Source organism: Mytilus galloprovincialis, chromosome 10, assembly GCF_965363235.1.
Source record: "Mytilus galloprovincialis chromosome 10, xbMytGall1.hap1.1, whole genome shotgun sequence".
NCBI classification, from domain to species: Eukaryota; Metazoa; Mollusca; class Bivalvia; order Mytilida; family Mytilidae; genus Mytilus; species Mytilus galloprovincialis.
Genome location: NC_134847.1, coordinates 66,331,453 through 66,349,611, shown reverse-complemented (window position 1 = coordinate 66,349,611; position 18,159 = coordinate 66,331,453).

Genomic DNA, 18,159 nt, shown 5'->3' with positions numbered 1-18,159 from the left:
TACTGTCTATAAATGTTTTATCATTCGATATACCAAGGGTTATTGCCACTGATGATACATATGAAGACGAAGCGTGTGTCTAACGTAGTTTGAAGTCTGACAGCTTTGATGAGTTTTATTTTCTAAATACTATCATAATGCATTTGATTTGAGCTGTGGAAACTGGTTCGGAATGTATGGTTACCTACATTCTCATATGGTCAAAATCCTTAAAACATTTAACCAAATGACTTTATGAACATACTAAATGGTAGCATTGTTTGTGTTGCATTTATTAGTACATAACTATCAGACTTTGATCTTGTTTTTTCAATGACGAGTGCTCATGCTCTTAGTATTAATGTAGTCTAATTAATTCCTGTGAAGTTGTATTGTGCATCCATAGGAATTTATGCATTTGTTTTGGAGTTTACCAAAAAAAAATCTTCAGTAACATATAAAATAAAACAACAATCTGCACTAGCCATATTTATTAATTATAAAAAAAATATAATGAGTAATCTCACAAATGCTTTTTTTGTCAATATATTTGTTCAGGAAAACTGCACGGCCAAAATGTTTTAAAAAATAATATCATTTTCACAAAACAACGTTATTGCAGCAATGACATCTGCTTCTTGTGATAACATTTATCAGGAACTTTTAGTAGTAATTTGAGACTCAGTTGACTAATTATTTAAAGCAAATGTCTTAATGCGTAGATGTGTTGTCGTGTATTGTCAGTTAAATGCCATTATCTTCAGTAAACTATTTATTAGATGAGGAATGGTAATGGATATTTTTGAATCCTATTAAACCAATGTATAAAGAAAATACTTTTGATTTTATGTATTTGACGTATGATATGGTTACATGTTCTATTTTAAAAATTGATCAGACGTTTTAAAATGCGTTGATGTCAGTTAAATTATTAATAAAAAAAGATTGAACATTATACTTATAAAATTTCAATAAACGTAATCCAAGAAATAAAATGAAATCAATTACATAAACTCATATAAAAAAGTAAAACACACACCAAAATATCTAATTCTTTATGTAAATCCAAACTCATGGAAGCCCATATAACTGAGAGAATCAAAGGTAGGAATTAACCAACACTTGAACGAATGGAAAACGACGTCATATTCTTGACTCGGTACTATCAATTTTCACCAATTAATTTGTGATACACTAAGTTGCAACTGGTTTTGAATAAAACCATCATAGATAGCAGATTTGACATTAAGTATTTGCACCAGACGCACGTTTCGTCTACAAAAGACTCATCAGTGACACTCGAATAAAAGAGAGGGATCAAGACCATATAAAGTACGCAGTTGAAGAGCATTACGCTGTAGATACGATATTGCGATTTGATTAGGGACTTTTCTATTTGAATTTTCCTTGGAGTTTAGTATTTTTGTGATTTTAATATAGATAACCTACAGTTTATAGATGACAGTTGTTTATAATTCCATTGTATTGTCAATATTTGATATAAAACTGAAACAGATATTACAGATTAATGTGCCTATGATTTTTTTTTATTTAAGATTTATATAGAAATATTATAACTAATGTAACATTCTTGCAATAGAATACACATATCAATGACAAAAAGGAAAAAGAAATGGGATAGAAACATAACTTCAAAAAATTTAGAAAACCGTTTTTCTAAATAACCGTTCCATATTTGTAAGAAATATTTAACTGCAAGAGATTTGCAAAATACTAAAGCAATATTTAAATGTACAAATTGATAACAAACTGACAATGCAATCACAATAAAAGAAAAAAACAACGAAGAGATAAAAATCGGTACACAAGACACAACATAGAAAGTTAAATACTGAGCAACACGAACCCACCTATAACTGGGGATGATCTCATTTACTCCACAATTTTGTGATATTACATTTGAATTTATGCATACACTACTAGTCTTAGGTCACGTTGCAATCGTATGCCTTTTTATCAAGTTTTGCTTTTGTTGATTTATTGTTCTTGATAATACAATAAAGCAACAAGGACAATGTGTAGCCCTGGAAAACAATGTATAGCTTATAAATGTAAACCGTTCCTTCTTTCTAGTTAACATAGGAATTTTTATGCATATAAGGGAGCGACGTCCAACAAAAGGATCCAGTTATTTTCAACCAGAAAACATTACTATATTAATACAACATACTTATTCTACCTACCTATCCAGCAATATTCAAAACAGCGCAGAAAGCGTATAAAGAACAGTTACATTTTTTTATGGTGTTCCTATTTTGCAGTGTTTAGCATTCAATGTAACGTTTTGTTTACTGTTATATGTATCTATGTCGTTTATACATTTTGTCATGATATTGTGGAGTTTTTCTTCGACTTATGATTTTCATTGTCTTTTTTGGGGTTTTGCCTCTTCAATACCACTTAACGTGTGATAAACGATCTCCTGGTGTTGTACATAAAAGAAGTTAGTTGTTTGTTTAGATTGAATTGTTAGACTCTATAAAATATATGAAGTAATGTTCACACATGGTCTCTTTGTGACGTCAAACTTGCGATTCTACGTCAGAGTTAATGTTAATCTAACCATGTGGGTGTCATGGTAAGGATTCGGTCTCAGTACTTAATTTGATGTATGCCTTTTTGTGTTTCTTTGTAATTTGTTTGTTTTTATAGCGATTATGATTATAGCACAATGTTGACTGCTGTACCCCTATTTTTGACATTTTTACATATATGGTGAATGTTTATTTTGTTCACGCATCGTTGTAAATATAAATGAATTTGATGCGACTGTCATACAAGTGAGAGGTTATTAAGCTAGCTATAAAACCAGGTTAAATTCAACATGTCCTACATAAGAAAATGCCTGTACCAAGTAAGGATTATGACAAGAATCACTCTGGTTTTTATTTCGATAAAGAACAATTAATTAGTTTTATCATTTTAATTAACATTTTTCACAAGTGTGAACCTTTCTATGGCCTATGCCCTATTCTCAATTTTCTATCTGTTATAATCACTTTTAAGTTAAGACAAGCGAATGGATTATTGTTTACAAACGTAATAAGACGATGATAACTTAAGAATGCACGGTCAACGAAAATCGTATGATCATTTATTCAAAAATATTTGTAAGATATAATTTTTGATGGCTTCTAAATATTTTCTAATTTCACTATCCGATTAAAGTAACGAAATACATTGACATTCCCGAAGTAAGCTTAGCACTTTACAATGATTTGATCCAAGAATTCCACAGACATTTTATCATCAAATATTAAATGAATTTTAATCCCATGATAGGCATTACAGCAATAAAAAAACATTTGCATGATAACAAGTACTAAAAGCTTTCTAATATCCATCATTTCAAAATTTAAAATTTAACTTAATCTCTGAAACCATAAAACCATAATGATGAAATTGATTTAATGTGTGAACTTGTTTTTGCATTATGGCAGGCGCATGTTGTTAAGCGTTATCTGTGTTATACATTCGTCCTGTAGTACACCAACAGTTTTCAAGAGGGTATAAACAGTAGCCTTGTAAATAGTTGAGGCATTTAAGGTCTCCACAGCATTCGTTTTTATCTGGATTACATTCTTGCATGTACGAAAAACACTGAAATAGAGTAAAAAATTTAAAAACTCGACTGAAAAAATACATTTAGTGAAGATAATAAGAACAATTGGTCGCATATGTATATTTTTTTGTTGTTGTCTATTAATAATAAGTCGATTGAGGTAGTTCATTTCTGTGTTAATTAAAAATATGTCAATCAAGCAGCTTATAATATAAATACGAATCCGATTTACAAACTAAAACCCTAGAAAAATTTAAGGGGAAAACAGAGGAACATCAGGAACAAAGAAGTTCAACAACAACAAATGCCAACATACATAGATACGAACAAATTTGTAACATTGCAATATTCCTGACGTGGTACATGACATTTAATAAAAAAAAACCACGATAGGTTGAACCTGGTTTTATGGCTTCCCAAACCTCGTGCTGATTTGACAATGTTAAGAAATATCGATAAAATGACAACATTACGTGACAGAAATACAACAAAAACACACACAAGAACATTCATCACAGAAAAATGCATAAACAAATGATATAAAAGTCGACACAAATACAACGACAGAATGACAGAACATCCTACAAATACCACAGGACACCACAAACAGTGACGCACTTACGTATGAATAATCATATATTTTCAAAAAAGGACCACCCAATTCGTTGTGATGAAAAGAAATTTGAATGATAGAATTTCAAGATGAGATTGAAAAGATAGCTCTCATCATGTGCTTTCAGAACATGGAGAACAAAAATTGGGTTATTGGGACTGGTTTTCATGCAACAAAACAAAGTAGGTTAATTTATAAAACATTCCTTTATCAAAGTTACAATACTAGACTGATCGTCTCTTGTTATATGGCAAAGATGAAACAAAGTAGATCAAATGAAAACTATTTCGTACTCATTTGGAAAAAAATATAATTAAACACATGTTAACTTTTTAATTGACAGGCCTAGCGAATGTATTAAGTTCTTCTCAAAACATTAGCATTTTTGATTTAAGATTTACACCAAATGTACTCTGCCTTTTTAACAATTGCTGGAGACTTCCGTTCTACCTGAAAACTAATAAATGCAGAAACACCAAACAGAATAAGACTTAAAACCATTTGGGTTTAAAAGATTTAATTTAATGCATTTCAAACCACCACAAATATGGAAATTCCGAATTATTTGATAAAATATTAGAAAATAGTCAAATGATGACTTGCTATGACAATAGCAATTTTCTGTTTTAAACCTTTCATAAAAGGACTAGCAAATTGCAGAAACAAATGAGACCAAAGAGAAAAACGTTGAATTAATTAAAACAACATTTTATTTATATTAAATGTTCATGAATATTGTATAAGCCATGGGATATATGGAATGATATACTGATGATATCAATACAATTAAAGTGAATTGAATATTATAAACTGCAATATATTAAAGTAATCAAAAATATGCACAATCTACAAATATAATTTTTATTTCTAGAAAAGCCGCACAAAGTAGATGTTATGTAATTCAATATGTACTTTAGTATGGCTTTCAGATCAAATCACGCTCAAAATCAACGGTTTTCTAACAGTTATCGTAATTTTGACAAGATAGCATTGAATATATTAACAGAATTGGATTAATTCATCTTGAAAACCCACGAAGCCTTTTTTGTCAGTAGTTATGAGAGACAAGGATGTTGAAAATTATCACATACTAGGTTTTTTTATATTGCTGCCAATAAGACCGAATAAAAAGATGTTTACTACACGTCATAGAGACATTACATTTAGGTTAGACAGCAATGTGGGACAAACAGATGGAAAGCTTCTGATATAAGAAACTGTAAAAGTGATATTCTTATAAATAGATACAGAACCTTGAAGGCTGACAATTTGATATTTCTACTAAAATTAACGATACAATATTTTCTGCCACAGATATGTATTTTGACGACAAAAATCTGTTCAGTGATGCACTATGTCAAAATGTTTCAAAATACAAAATTTGTTGGAATATATATAGCTTGTCAATCAAAAAGGTCACACATATAAATCAGTCAATTATGTCAAGATTTTTTAAAAATTTTAATTTGGTGTTGTCATAACAATCATTCACTTGTTTTGCAGAATGATTATTCTAAGGAAATTGAATTTTCAATTGAAATTGATAAAAAAAGGACCGAATGCTTACAGTCTTGTTGGTAATATTTTCTTTTCAAATTTGTTTTTGTCCAAATCAATTTATGAGAATTGACTTAAGTAAATTACTGTTAATTTGGCCTTCCATTTTAAGATTAAATACAAATGTCTTCTTAAAAACTTTTCTCAGTTCACAATTTTTTTCATACGAGGAAAAAGGCAAACACATTTTACTTGGAACACTTGTTTATCGAGATATCTTAGTATTGGAAGTTCGGAACACATAATTGCAATTTGAACTTCATAACAATGCAGAAGCTATATTCACAAACAAATGATAAAACAGTAATCAAACCATATTTTCATGCGTTTTTTAATTGCTTAATAAGAAAGTACAAGCACATCAAGCTTCTGTTTCATTTTGGTTTAAATAATACATTCGTTTTTTTCCGTGCAATCTTTTGAATTCCTTGAGGAGCTTCATTTAGAACAGCCTTTCTTGGCTGATTAAATTAATAAAGATATTTGTCAATCAGTTTTCCTTCCCATAGTTTCTTCTTTGAAATAGTTAATATGTGTCAATTTAATAATAAAAAAGAGGTCTAAATATGAAGTTCAACTTGATAAAATACAAAGTATCCATTATGTCAGGTATATTGGGATATTTGAGATGCAAGGACTCGGTAAAATATAGTTTTTTTGTGCGACACGACATTATAAAAAAATATGAGATTTAAGAACTAAGTCATTAAACGGACGAATACTACTAAAGATAAATCATAAATAAATTTGGCAAGTAGGGGTTAACAATTGTCAACAATACATAAAAATAAACTATCCAGTTTCAAAAACATTGCATATCTATCAAAGGTATTCGCATCACGACATTGTGACCCTTACGGAATATCTTAGTTGACTTCGGTTATTTTCTGTTTGTTGGTATAACGACCCCGTCATTTGTTCTCTTGTAAGACTTTTGTATAAAATGAAAAATAGGTATTCTTCCAAAATATCCAAAATAATCAGACGTTTGTCCCATTTGACGAAATACTGCCTGTTTTGTTTTTCAAGTTCCTAAGTGAAGTTTTAAAGATATAGTGTAACCCTTTAGATAAAAGTTTACCACTATGTTGTTTGATTTGTATCTGTCATTTGCTCATCAGTTGCTGGGCAATATCTACCATCACTTTTAAAAAAAAAGTAAAGTCACAAAAATACTGAACTCAGAAAATTTCAAAAAGAAATGTCCCTATTCAAATTGCAAAATCAAAAGCTGAATTCAACCAACATTTGGTGGGATTGGTGTTGCTCAGCATTCAATTATGTAGTATTGTGTAAACTTGTTTGTCTATGCGTCGTTTTTTGTTTATTGCCAAAGCGTTGTCTGGTTCTCTCAACTTTCTTCATTTTTTTTCTTATAACAGAGTGTACATACCAAATTATAAAACTATAATTTATTCTGAGTTACGATACCTAAATAACAAAACAAAAAAAAAAAAAAAATTCACACGAAAACCTATTGAAACAATTTGCATAACTTTGTCATTAAAATCACATTCAGGGAGTGAATGTCGATGTATCACTTATTAAAAAATAAACAGCGAAAAAAAATGAAAACAAATTACTACAACAGGATATGCTATTTTAGAATTCCTGAGCAATTTGCATATCGTTATTCTTAACTTAACACGTGAATAATTCGAAGCAGTTACAAAGACATCATTCAGAATGTAAAATTTACATTTTTTGTTCATTTATTTTGAGTTCCTTTATACCAAATGAACTACATCAAGTTCGTTTGAGGTATGTATGAGAACAACATCAGATCAAGGCGTCAATAGTTCTTTTAATAATCTGACGGTTTATACCATTTAATTAATGTAAAAATACTCTACAAGGAGCTATTATTGTAGAATTATGTGGTGTATATTTTTATTAATCATACAATAAATAACAGTTTTTGAATGATTAATGGGGATTATTACGTGTTATCTTACTACGTAATATCATGATACAAATACTACAGTTTGCATCAACAACTTTTAAGTAAATAAGCAAAGGTACCAGGTTTAAAAAGGAGGGGCGAAAGATACCAGAGGGACAGTCAAACTCATAAATAATTTGATACGCTAGACGCGCGTTTTGTCCACATCAGACTCAACAGTGACGCTCCGATCAAAATAAGTAAGAGATACATGTAACCAATAAATATGAAGTTTGGAAAAATCTAAATTCATTATAAAACAATTCCTGGAGTGGTCTTTTAAACTATATTTTAATATAAATTTCTATGGTGATAAAATGTACGTCATTGTTAGTTCTATGATGGAGTTAAAACGAGTTGATTTGTCTAATGAATAAAAATAAAAGCATATCTTATTGCATTTGATCACATAATAAAATATTTTGTAAAAATGTATTCAAATGTCTTTTTAATGTTTTTTATTCCGTGACATTACATTTTAAAGTAATTTTTAGAACATTTGGTAGATAAAAGCGTATTTATCCAATCAGTTATCGTGATAGCTTACAAGCTGTATGCTATTTGAATTGACAAAATGAATTGACAAACTCAATTTTTGTTTATCTATTTGCCGTTTTGAAAATAAATAAAATTTGTAACTTGGAAAACCAACTCAAGCAAATTTGAAAACATTCATCGAACAGATATCATCAATATCAAAATTTAGGATGCACTACACGAAAAGATTCCAAGCAGATGCAAATTCGTTTTAAAAAGATGTTCAAGTAGATTGTGGGTTCTCTATGCTTTAATAGAAACATTCGCTTCAGTTATAACATTATCGGGTTTGATCACATTAAATCTTTTAATTTATAAAACAAAAAGTAAGCCTACGCTTTTAAGACTCAATTTTATGTGAATCATCCAGAAAGACAAATTTAAAAATGTGACGATTTCAGGATAAACAAATAAAGGCTTCCAATGCAATACGAAGAAGCTTAAATGTCAAAATAATTATAACTATAAACATAAAACATGAAAACAAATTTCTAAGGAAATACACTAGTTCCAAATCCATAACTAATAATAAGATATTATGATGGATTAATAACTTAAAAATGAAAAATAAAACTATATAAATTTGGTGCCTCTGATGCTGTTTTGTTTTATGTTCACCTCCATTTTGATCACTCAAACCCCCAAACCATGATATTGATATAATGTATTGGTTGAATCTACAGCTTACAAAATTTGGTAAAGCTACATCTAATTAGAAAATTGGATAAGGGGATAACATATTACGAAAGCGTTGACCGAAGTATATTTGCATGAAGCGCGGATGCATATTTGTCTGAGCAATTTATCGTGGAAGTTCGTGTCATCATGAATGTTACATTTGATTTTGAGATGAAGGTTACTTTCAGAATGACGCAAGATTGCTGTTAGCCAATGAAAAAACACGTATTATAATGAAATTACATGTAATGTAATTATAGAAGTGTGATTTCCGCATGGCAGAATTACTATAACAAATGTTATAGTAACAACCACCTCTTATAGTTATACAATTTATTTTAAGCATACAAATACAAGAGCTGTCATTAGGATGTTATCATTAACGGAAAGCTTAATACTAAAATTTATGATAAAAGAGATGATTTCTCATTTCCTATCGTTAATTATCCATTTTTAGATGGTGACGTTCCATTGTCACCATCTTACGGAGTTTATATATCTCAACTTGTACGATTCGCTCGTGTATGTAACAATGTTTTAGATTTTAACGAGAGAAATTTATGTATTACTGAAAAATTATTACACCAGGGTTTTCGATATCACAAACTAGTCAAAACATTTACTAAATTTTATCATCGGTATAAGGACATCATTCGTAAATATAGCTCAACATGCAGACTTCTTATACGTTTAGGTATTTCACATCCAATATTTTATGGAAATATTCTTTATAAAGCACAAAAATGTCAGTATTCACATCAGAAGCTAACAAAACCTTTAAATAGACTTATTAAGAAGGGATATAGTTACGATACTATTGTCAGGTCATTAAAGATTTCATATTTTGGCGTTAATATTGATTCACTTATAGGGTCTTTGCATCGGAACTAAACACATTTATTCTTAATAAACCAGTTGTTGGCATGACACGGGTTCTTCTCATATATGTTATGATGGTATGATACTAAACCCCTCACGGGGAGGATTGTGCTGATATTCATATGATGAAGACATAATTTTTCAATCAGTTTAATTGAGGTCCGGAGCTGGCATGTCAGTTAACTGCTAGTAGTCTGATGTTATTTATGTATTATTGTCATTTTGTTTATTTTCTTTGGTTACATCTTCTGACATCAGACTCGGACTTCTCTTGAACTGAATTTTAATGTGCGTATTGTTATGCGTTTACTTTTCTGCATTGGCTAGAGGTATAGGGGGAGGGTTGAGATCTAACAAACATGTTTAACCCCGCCGCATTTTTGCGCCTGTCCCAAGTCAGGAGCCTCTGGCATTTGTTAGTTTTGTATCATTTTAACTTTTAGTTTCTTGTGTACAATTTGGAGTTTAGTATGGTGTTCATTATCACTGAACCAGTATATATTTGTTTAGGGACGCCTCCGGGTGCGAGAATTTCTCGTTGCATCGAAGACCTGTTGGTGACCTTCTGCTGTTGTCTGCTCTATGGTCGGGTTGTTGTCTCTTTGGCACATTCCCCATTTCCATTCTCAATTTTATTGTTTGATGAAACAAAACAAAAATGAAATATGACAGAAATAAGACTATAAAAAGACTATAAAGAAACAAAACTATAACGGAACAAGACTAAAATGAAACAAGACTGTAATAAAACAAGACTATAAAGAAACATGACTATGATAAAACTAAACAAGATTATAAGGAATCAAAACTGTAATAAAAAGCGTCCTAGACTATAATAACAGAAAACTGTAATAAAACCAGGTTTTATCTAACATTTTCTACATAAGAAAATGTTTGAACCAAGTCAGGAATATAACAGTTGTTATCCATTCGTTTGATTTGTTTGAGCGTTTGATATTGCCATTTAATTAAGGACTTTCTGTTTTTAATTTTCCTCGGTATTTTTGTGATTTAACTTTAATGAAGTGTGATTATTTTCATGTCATTACATGAAACCAAATTAATGTGCCTTTTCCAAGGCTCATCTCATGATTATTTGTTTTCAAGGAAGTCTGTGATTAAAGTTTTTCTAGCACGATATATGTACGGTTTCATTGGTATATTTCCAGACTGTTCATACGTGTTGTTCAATCTTAGAACAGTTGTCTTTGAAATGATTTAATGAACTTTATTTGTCTTTTTGTTCGTCGTTTTTATTTTTGGACATGGTACATGTTGTCGTCGTCCTTGCTATGGGTATATAATCCTTTTCGTATTTTCATCCTTATTCAGAATAGAAAACCAGCCACATTTACCCTCTTTTATTCTCAAGGATAACATTGTTTTGTCTGATTGATTAATTTTATCTATCAATTTCCCGATTCAAAGTTTCAATCTCAATTTACGTTCCATCACCATTAAGCTTATAGAGGAGATTAAGACAACGATTAAACGATTAGACATAACATCTTTACCTATCATAAATGTCAACTACATTCGATGACGTATGATTGTCTATTTCATTTTGTGTTTTGTATGTGTTTGAGAAAGGAAAATCTGTAAAAGAAAATATGAATTGCCAATAGAAACCAGAGAATGTAAATAATAAACGTAAAGCATATGTATATGGCTTTAAAGATGAGACCATAATGAACGTAGGAAATGACAATAAAGTATGTATATCGCTTTAAAGATGAGACCATAAAGAACGTAGGAAATGACAATAAAGTTCTCTAAAAACTAATGAGAACATTATATCAATTATCGGTTTACTTGTTTCAGATAAAAGTGTAGCGAGTGCTTTTAGCTGATGTATCAAGAAGAATATTGTTCTGCTTTTAAGCAGGGAGAGTAATTGATGGTTCTGTATCTTGTGTTAAATGTAGCATTTACAATCTTATAGCGATATACGAATAGATAAGATTGTAGCATGGTGATACAGTGATTCTTGGATTTGCTACTCAAATTTGTTTTCTTATCTTTTTTATGCAAAATCGAATAACATTTTTCATCATTAAAACATAATATAATATTTTCATAGTTACGGTTTTAAAAACTGAAATAATAATTTTATTTTTAACTCCTTTTTATTCTATTAAACTTAGAGAGTTACTTATACCGATGTTAAAATTGATCCTTAAAAAAGGACATGAAATAAGATTCAAATAAAATAAATGGCGTACAAAATATAAATAATGGTATCAATGATGAGTTTATATTGTGAGTTTTTTGTATGGTCAGTCTCAATCGCCCATTAGAAATTAGACTAGGTGTTGTTTTTCTGCATAAATTTTATTCTGAGTATTACAAATTGTAGTGTCTTCCTAAATTTTGTATTATGCTACACCTCTGAAGTACTACTGCAAACACAAAACGAAAAGTCTTGTGCGCACGGCATCGACATGTCTGAAAATAGCTAATCGTGTGATGTGCACCCGGGGTGTGCATTGGCATTAGCGTGACGCGCGTCTGGCGTATAAAATTATAATCCTGGTACTTTTGATAACTATTTACACCACTGGGTCGATGCCACTGCTGGTGGACGTTTCGTCCCCGAGGGTATCACCAGCCCAGTAGTCAGCACTTCGGTGTTGACATGAATATCAATTATATGGTCATTTTATAAATTTTCTGTTTACAAAACTTTGAATTTTTCGAAAAACTAAGGATTTTCTTACCCCAGGAGTAGATTACCTTAGCCATATTTGGCACAGCTTTTAGGAATTTTTTATCCTTAATGCTCTTCAACTTTGTATTTATTTGGCTTTTTAACTATTTTGATCTGAGCGTCACTGATGAGTCTTATGTAGACGAAACGCGCGTCTGGCGTATAAAATTATAATCCTGGTACTTTTGATAACTATTTACACCACTGGGTCGATGCCACTGCTGGTGGACGTTTCGTCCCCGAGGGTATCACCAGCCCAGTAGTCAGCACTTCGGTGTTGACATGAATATCAATTATATGGTCATTTTATAAATTTTCTGTTTACAAAACTTTGAATTTTTCGAAAAACTAAGGATTTTCTTACCCCAGGAGTAGATTACCTTAGCCATATTTGGCACAACTTTTAGGAATTTTTTATCCTCAATGCTCTTCAACTTTGTACTTATTTGGCTTTTTAACTATTTTGATCTGAGCGTCACTGATGAGTCTTATGTAGACGAAACGCGCGTCTGGCGTATATAATTATAATCCTGGTACTTTTGATAACTAATTAGATTTGGAATCGTTTGGAATCGAAATCATTATCACAAAAAAATATGCATTTACCACAATTAGGTCAACACCATAATGCATTGAAATCTTTTAGTTTCAAAAGGTACAATTTATCAACTAATAATCCGATACTAACATGTCTTTCATAGCCAATATAATTGAACTAATCGTTTTTTGAAACGACATGGTTGTATTATATATTGGAAATTATCTCAAATTAAGGAATGTATCTCCCTCATGCAAAACTCTGATTCCTTGTCCGACTTTGGCTAAACTTTTTGATCTGTTTTTGTTTATAGCTCTTTATTTTAAAATAATCTTTGGATTTTCAAATATTTTGGCCTCGAGCATCACTGAAGATACAGTTATTGTCGAAATATAATTGTCATCTGTTGCAGAACAAGTGGTAACGTTTATGTTATAAGTAAACTTTGCAGTTCTATCTGGCAAAGTTTTTTCTGTTCTTATAATAGACTACTCACATCCATTAAAGTTAATGGGGGTCAAACATTGAGAGCTGACATCGTTGTACAGCAAAAATGAAACATTAACTGCATTCCTGTTTAAAGACTGTAAAGTCGGGCGGGGGAGATGTTGAATGGGTTTAACAAAAGTAACAAAAGTTACCCTCGCAATTTAAAAAAAAATCTTTACCTAGTGAAATGTTAGTTACTGTACATATATATATAAATTTAATAATTTTTATTATTAAATAATTAATAAGATTTACAACTTTGTCAAGTTTGTGGGTTGTGTGCATTTTCTTTAACTAGACCATGTGAAAAATATTTAATAATATGCTTTCAATTTCAACCCTATCCCGCAAGGGTGCAAACAGTTGCCTAATATTTAAACAACAAATCTTTAGTAATTTTAAGTACCCAAATGAACGAAGATCCGGAAACACAAATTTGAAAGATAAACCAAGAATAAGTTTTATTTTGTTTTTCAGTCAGGCAGAACTATTCAGGCAAGTTTTTAGCTGTTCTGTTTGTTTCTTTATTAAATTGATGCTCATAAAGATGTACGCATTTTGGCTTTCTAGATTTTTATACAAAGAGTTGCGATTTTTTAGGGTTTTGTAATCGTTTGTCTAAACGTGCATGTTCTTGGTAAATTTGAATAAAATGAGTTGATTGCTATATGTCAATTAGATAGCAGCCTAATAAAACAAACTCAAAAGATGTCATACAATCTCAAACAAAACAGGAGTCTTTATACTGTGTCAAGACATGCAGGGGTTACATTCAACATCAACATAATTTAGAATATTTTTTTTTTAAAGATACGACTTAAGACAAACACTTACGGCGTTGTTGATTGGGAACATGTACTTTGTTTTAAGTCTCAGTCCTCCTCCTTCATAATCTTGACAAGGAATATATGATAACATAAAGACTGACTGTGGCATTTAATAGTGGTATGAATCATTTTGAAATGTATTTCAAGTTTCAAAACTTATGTACATGTAACCAGGCAAAATCAACATTTTATGATTTCAATCGTTGACCATTTTCATTTAGCTTCCAAAAAACATTAAATTATTTGGTGTTCTATATATTTGTTTGGTTTCAATTGTTCAGAACAAATCAAATCAAGGAAAATGGTACCTAGCAGTGCTCTAATATAATTTCTCATTTTGAATTTGACGTTTGTTCAAACACTTAGGTAATACGCGATATGTCAGAGTTTCGTTATTGTGGTCAAATATCATATAAGTTTGCCCTCTTATTTATATTATACCATGTCAAGAATATTTAATATTTGCACAGATGTTTAGTTAATTCTCTGAGATGAAATGCCCTGGCACTTGGATTTTTTTATTAACTACTAACCATCTTTAGTCTAGATAAACATTGTAGTTTATTTGGCTTTCAGGCTGCTGTGCTATGGACATATGTTTCATGTCACGAAAATAGTTTGTTAATAAAGCTTTCGCTGTAATAAGCCAATCAAAAGCAATTAACTGGACAGATTTTAAAAAATCACGTTAGAATTGTTTTAATTGTTTCGTGTTATAGTATGTTTTATTGCGTGATGCAGGATTCAAAATTAAAAAAAACAAAAGTTACTATTCTAATAATCAGTCCGTGGTTCTGTACGAAAATACACGTTTATATTATTTTGTTAACGTATATGTTACACTTTTAGAAACGTTTGAATGGTTGATAGAAAGTTCGGAAAATAAAGGGGAAAAAGGAAACAAATGGTACACAAACACATGCACAAAGACAAAAAACCCTTTGATGATACAAAAACGCAGGATAAGTCGTCTGTCGGTGTTGTGAGCTTTAGTGAGCATGTATTATGACTTACCTGTGGTCCTGATTGGAATTTATCATCTTGATAGCGTCTAAGAAATCGGATAAAAGCAGGTTTTGTACTCTGTGATTTAACAGCTCCAATTACAGACACAACACAAAATGTTAGTATAAGACAACTGTTGATTCGGCTTTTGCATACAAGTTTCATTCTTTATGTCTAAAAATAAAAATGTGGTGGGTTAGGAATAAGGTTTGCCACAGAGAGGAACATCCAATAGAGTCTAAATAGTATATATTATTTTCCATTTGTTCTTCTATAAAAACTGGTATATTAATTATTAAGATTATCAAGTTCTTCAAGAATATCCTAGTAAACTAAGATAAAAAGATATTTTTAAAATAAAAATAAAAGATATAAACTCGCTTTATGTTATTTAAAAAAATGTAAAATATATTATAAAAATAATGAATGATGACACTGCCTACCTGTTTGTGTGAATAAACTATCAGATCCTCTCTGTCCTTTCGGTTTCTTTCAAGTGCAGGGACAATTCTCTAAGTAACTATTTTAAATGTTTTATGTTAATGATTGTCAATGGTGTCATCAACTACGTATTGTTGTAAACATTCAGTAGAATCTAATTGGTGATTTCTGATCGCGGAAACACGATGCTTTATGCAAACGGATACTTCGCATAGGAGAATATTGGATGAAAGTTGAAAATTATAGGAAATTTGAGAAATATAATAACACTGCCTGTTTAAGAGTTATAGCTACAATATGGTACAAGTGTTAATTTGCGTCGGTGTTTTGATGTCATTATATTTATTGATACAGAGAGTGAAGATAATTTCATTGTCATGGTCATTTAACAAAGAAACATAACCAACAATTTTAGACTTAAGATTAAGGTCAATAGAAGTGAAACTATGTGAAGCTAAATTCTCATCTATTTTTAATCTTTTTCAATACTCAATTTTTTTTTACCAATCAATTAATATATATAATGGATTAATTGTTTTTTAACACTATCCACAAAAACAGAAGTGTTATGATGGCTTTTGACGCAACTTACCACAAGGGAATAAGGGACGAGGATGTAAGCAACTAACAGATCTTTTAGTTCAAGTCCTAATCCTTTATTATTTTTATACTACGTGTGTATACAATTTTCAAATGCAAAGAAGATGTGGTATGAGTGCCAATGGGACGACTCTCCACCTAAGTCACAATTTGTAAAAAAGCACCATTATAGGTCAAAGTACAGCCTTCAATCCGAAGCATTGACTCAAACCGAACAGCAAGCTATTAAGGGACCCGAAAAAACTACTAATGTAAAACATGAAAACCTTTTAAATCTTATCAATTCTTGAATAAGAATCTGTAACTCTTAGATGCATCGACAAAAAGTGATGGTACATTACCTTTATAATCTATTGAATACTATTCAAGTATGATCTTGTATTTAACTTAGTTGTTCGTCAAATGATCAACTATATGTGTACGTCCATCAACAATGAGCTTAACGTATAGCATATGATAAGCTATAAAAGGAACCGTCATGAAATAATGTGAAATGATTAAAACAATCATCAACAAAAGCACATTAACTTATAACGAAAATGTCAAACATGTTAGATAAAAGTGTAATTATGAAAAGCAGAGAATTGAAAAACGTTCCACTTTGAACCACAGTACACAATTTCGTTTAGGAGTTCGGCCGTTTCTCTGAAGCACAATGAAAAATAGTTCCAGCTAGTTTTTGTCGTTTGCAACATCTGAACATACAGGAAAGCAGGTACAAAAATGTAATAGCTAATAAACAAAAACTACGATAATAGGGGCAATATGAAATTGTAATAAGGTGCATTAGGATACAGTAGCAACCATACATATGATGATTTGCTGCATGTGAATAACCAATAGTTTTATAAGCCGAACTTTCCAATCAATTCAATCTTGGTAACAATAGTGGTTAGTATAGAAAAGAAACCATACTTGCAGAGATATCAAAATTACGGCTGTTTACCAACGAAGGACTAGAAGAGACTGAACGTAGGAAACTGCCATCGCCATGATAAGTGAAAGGGAACAATTACAACCAAAAAAGTGCGAGGTTTTCAGAGATAGAGTTAAAATGTTCATGTATCTCTAATAGCGTAATGTTGTATCCTTTTGTTAAAATACTACCAATTATATACCAAGGGTTTCAAATCCTCCCCAGTTGTTCGTAGCATTTCGGATTTATTAATGAAGCTAGTTCTTTGCACTTGTACGGTAGATGAGCTTTCCAAATAGTCATAGTGAAATTTATTAGTAGGGCATGTTTTGGAGAACTCAACGGAGTCTTACGGAATCCAACTGATATCTTTGATTCTTGACAATTTGTGATTTAAAGCCGATATGTTTGATTCAGATGGCAAATCAATGAGACTTAATGCATCAACAAAGCTAAACACATCTTCATCATTGAACATGTTAACGAAATTTAGCTTAAAGAGAACATTTCGCTATCAGATTTCTAGAATCACGTTTCAAAGCTTTTAAATAAATTAAACTGACATAAAAATATTTGGAAAAGTTAAACAATAATAGATCGTTATTTATTGAAATCACAAATTGTCCCCTTTCATTTATCATAGAAATGACATTTTTTACTTAAAGCATTTTCTAGTCTTTTGTAAGTAAACAGTCGTAATTCTAATATACATGTAGCTGCAAGTATTATATCTTTTCTATACATTTGTACCTATCACTAGTTTAACGAAGATTTATTTGATGGGACAGTTCCGCTTATAACACTAATTCACAGCAAATCATCATATGTATGGTTGCTACTGTATCCTAATGTGCCTTGTTACAATTTT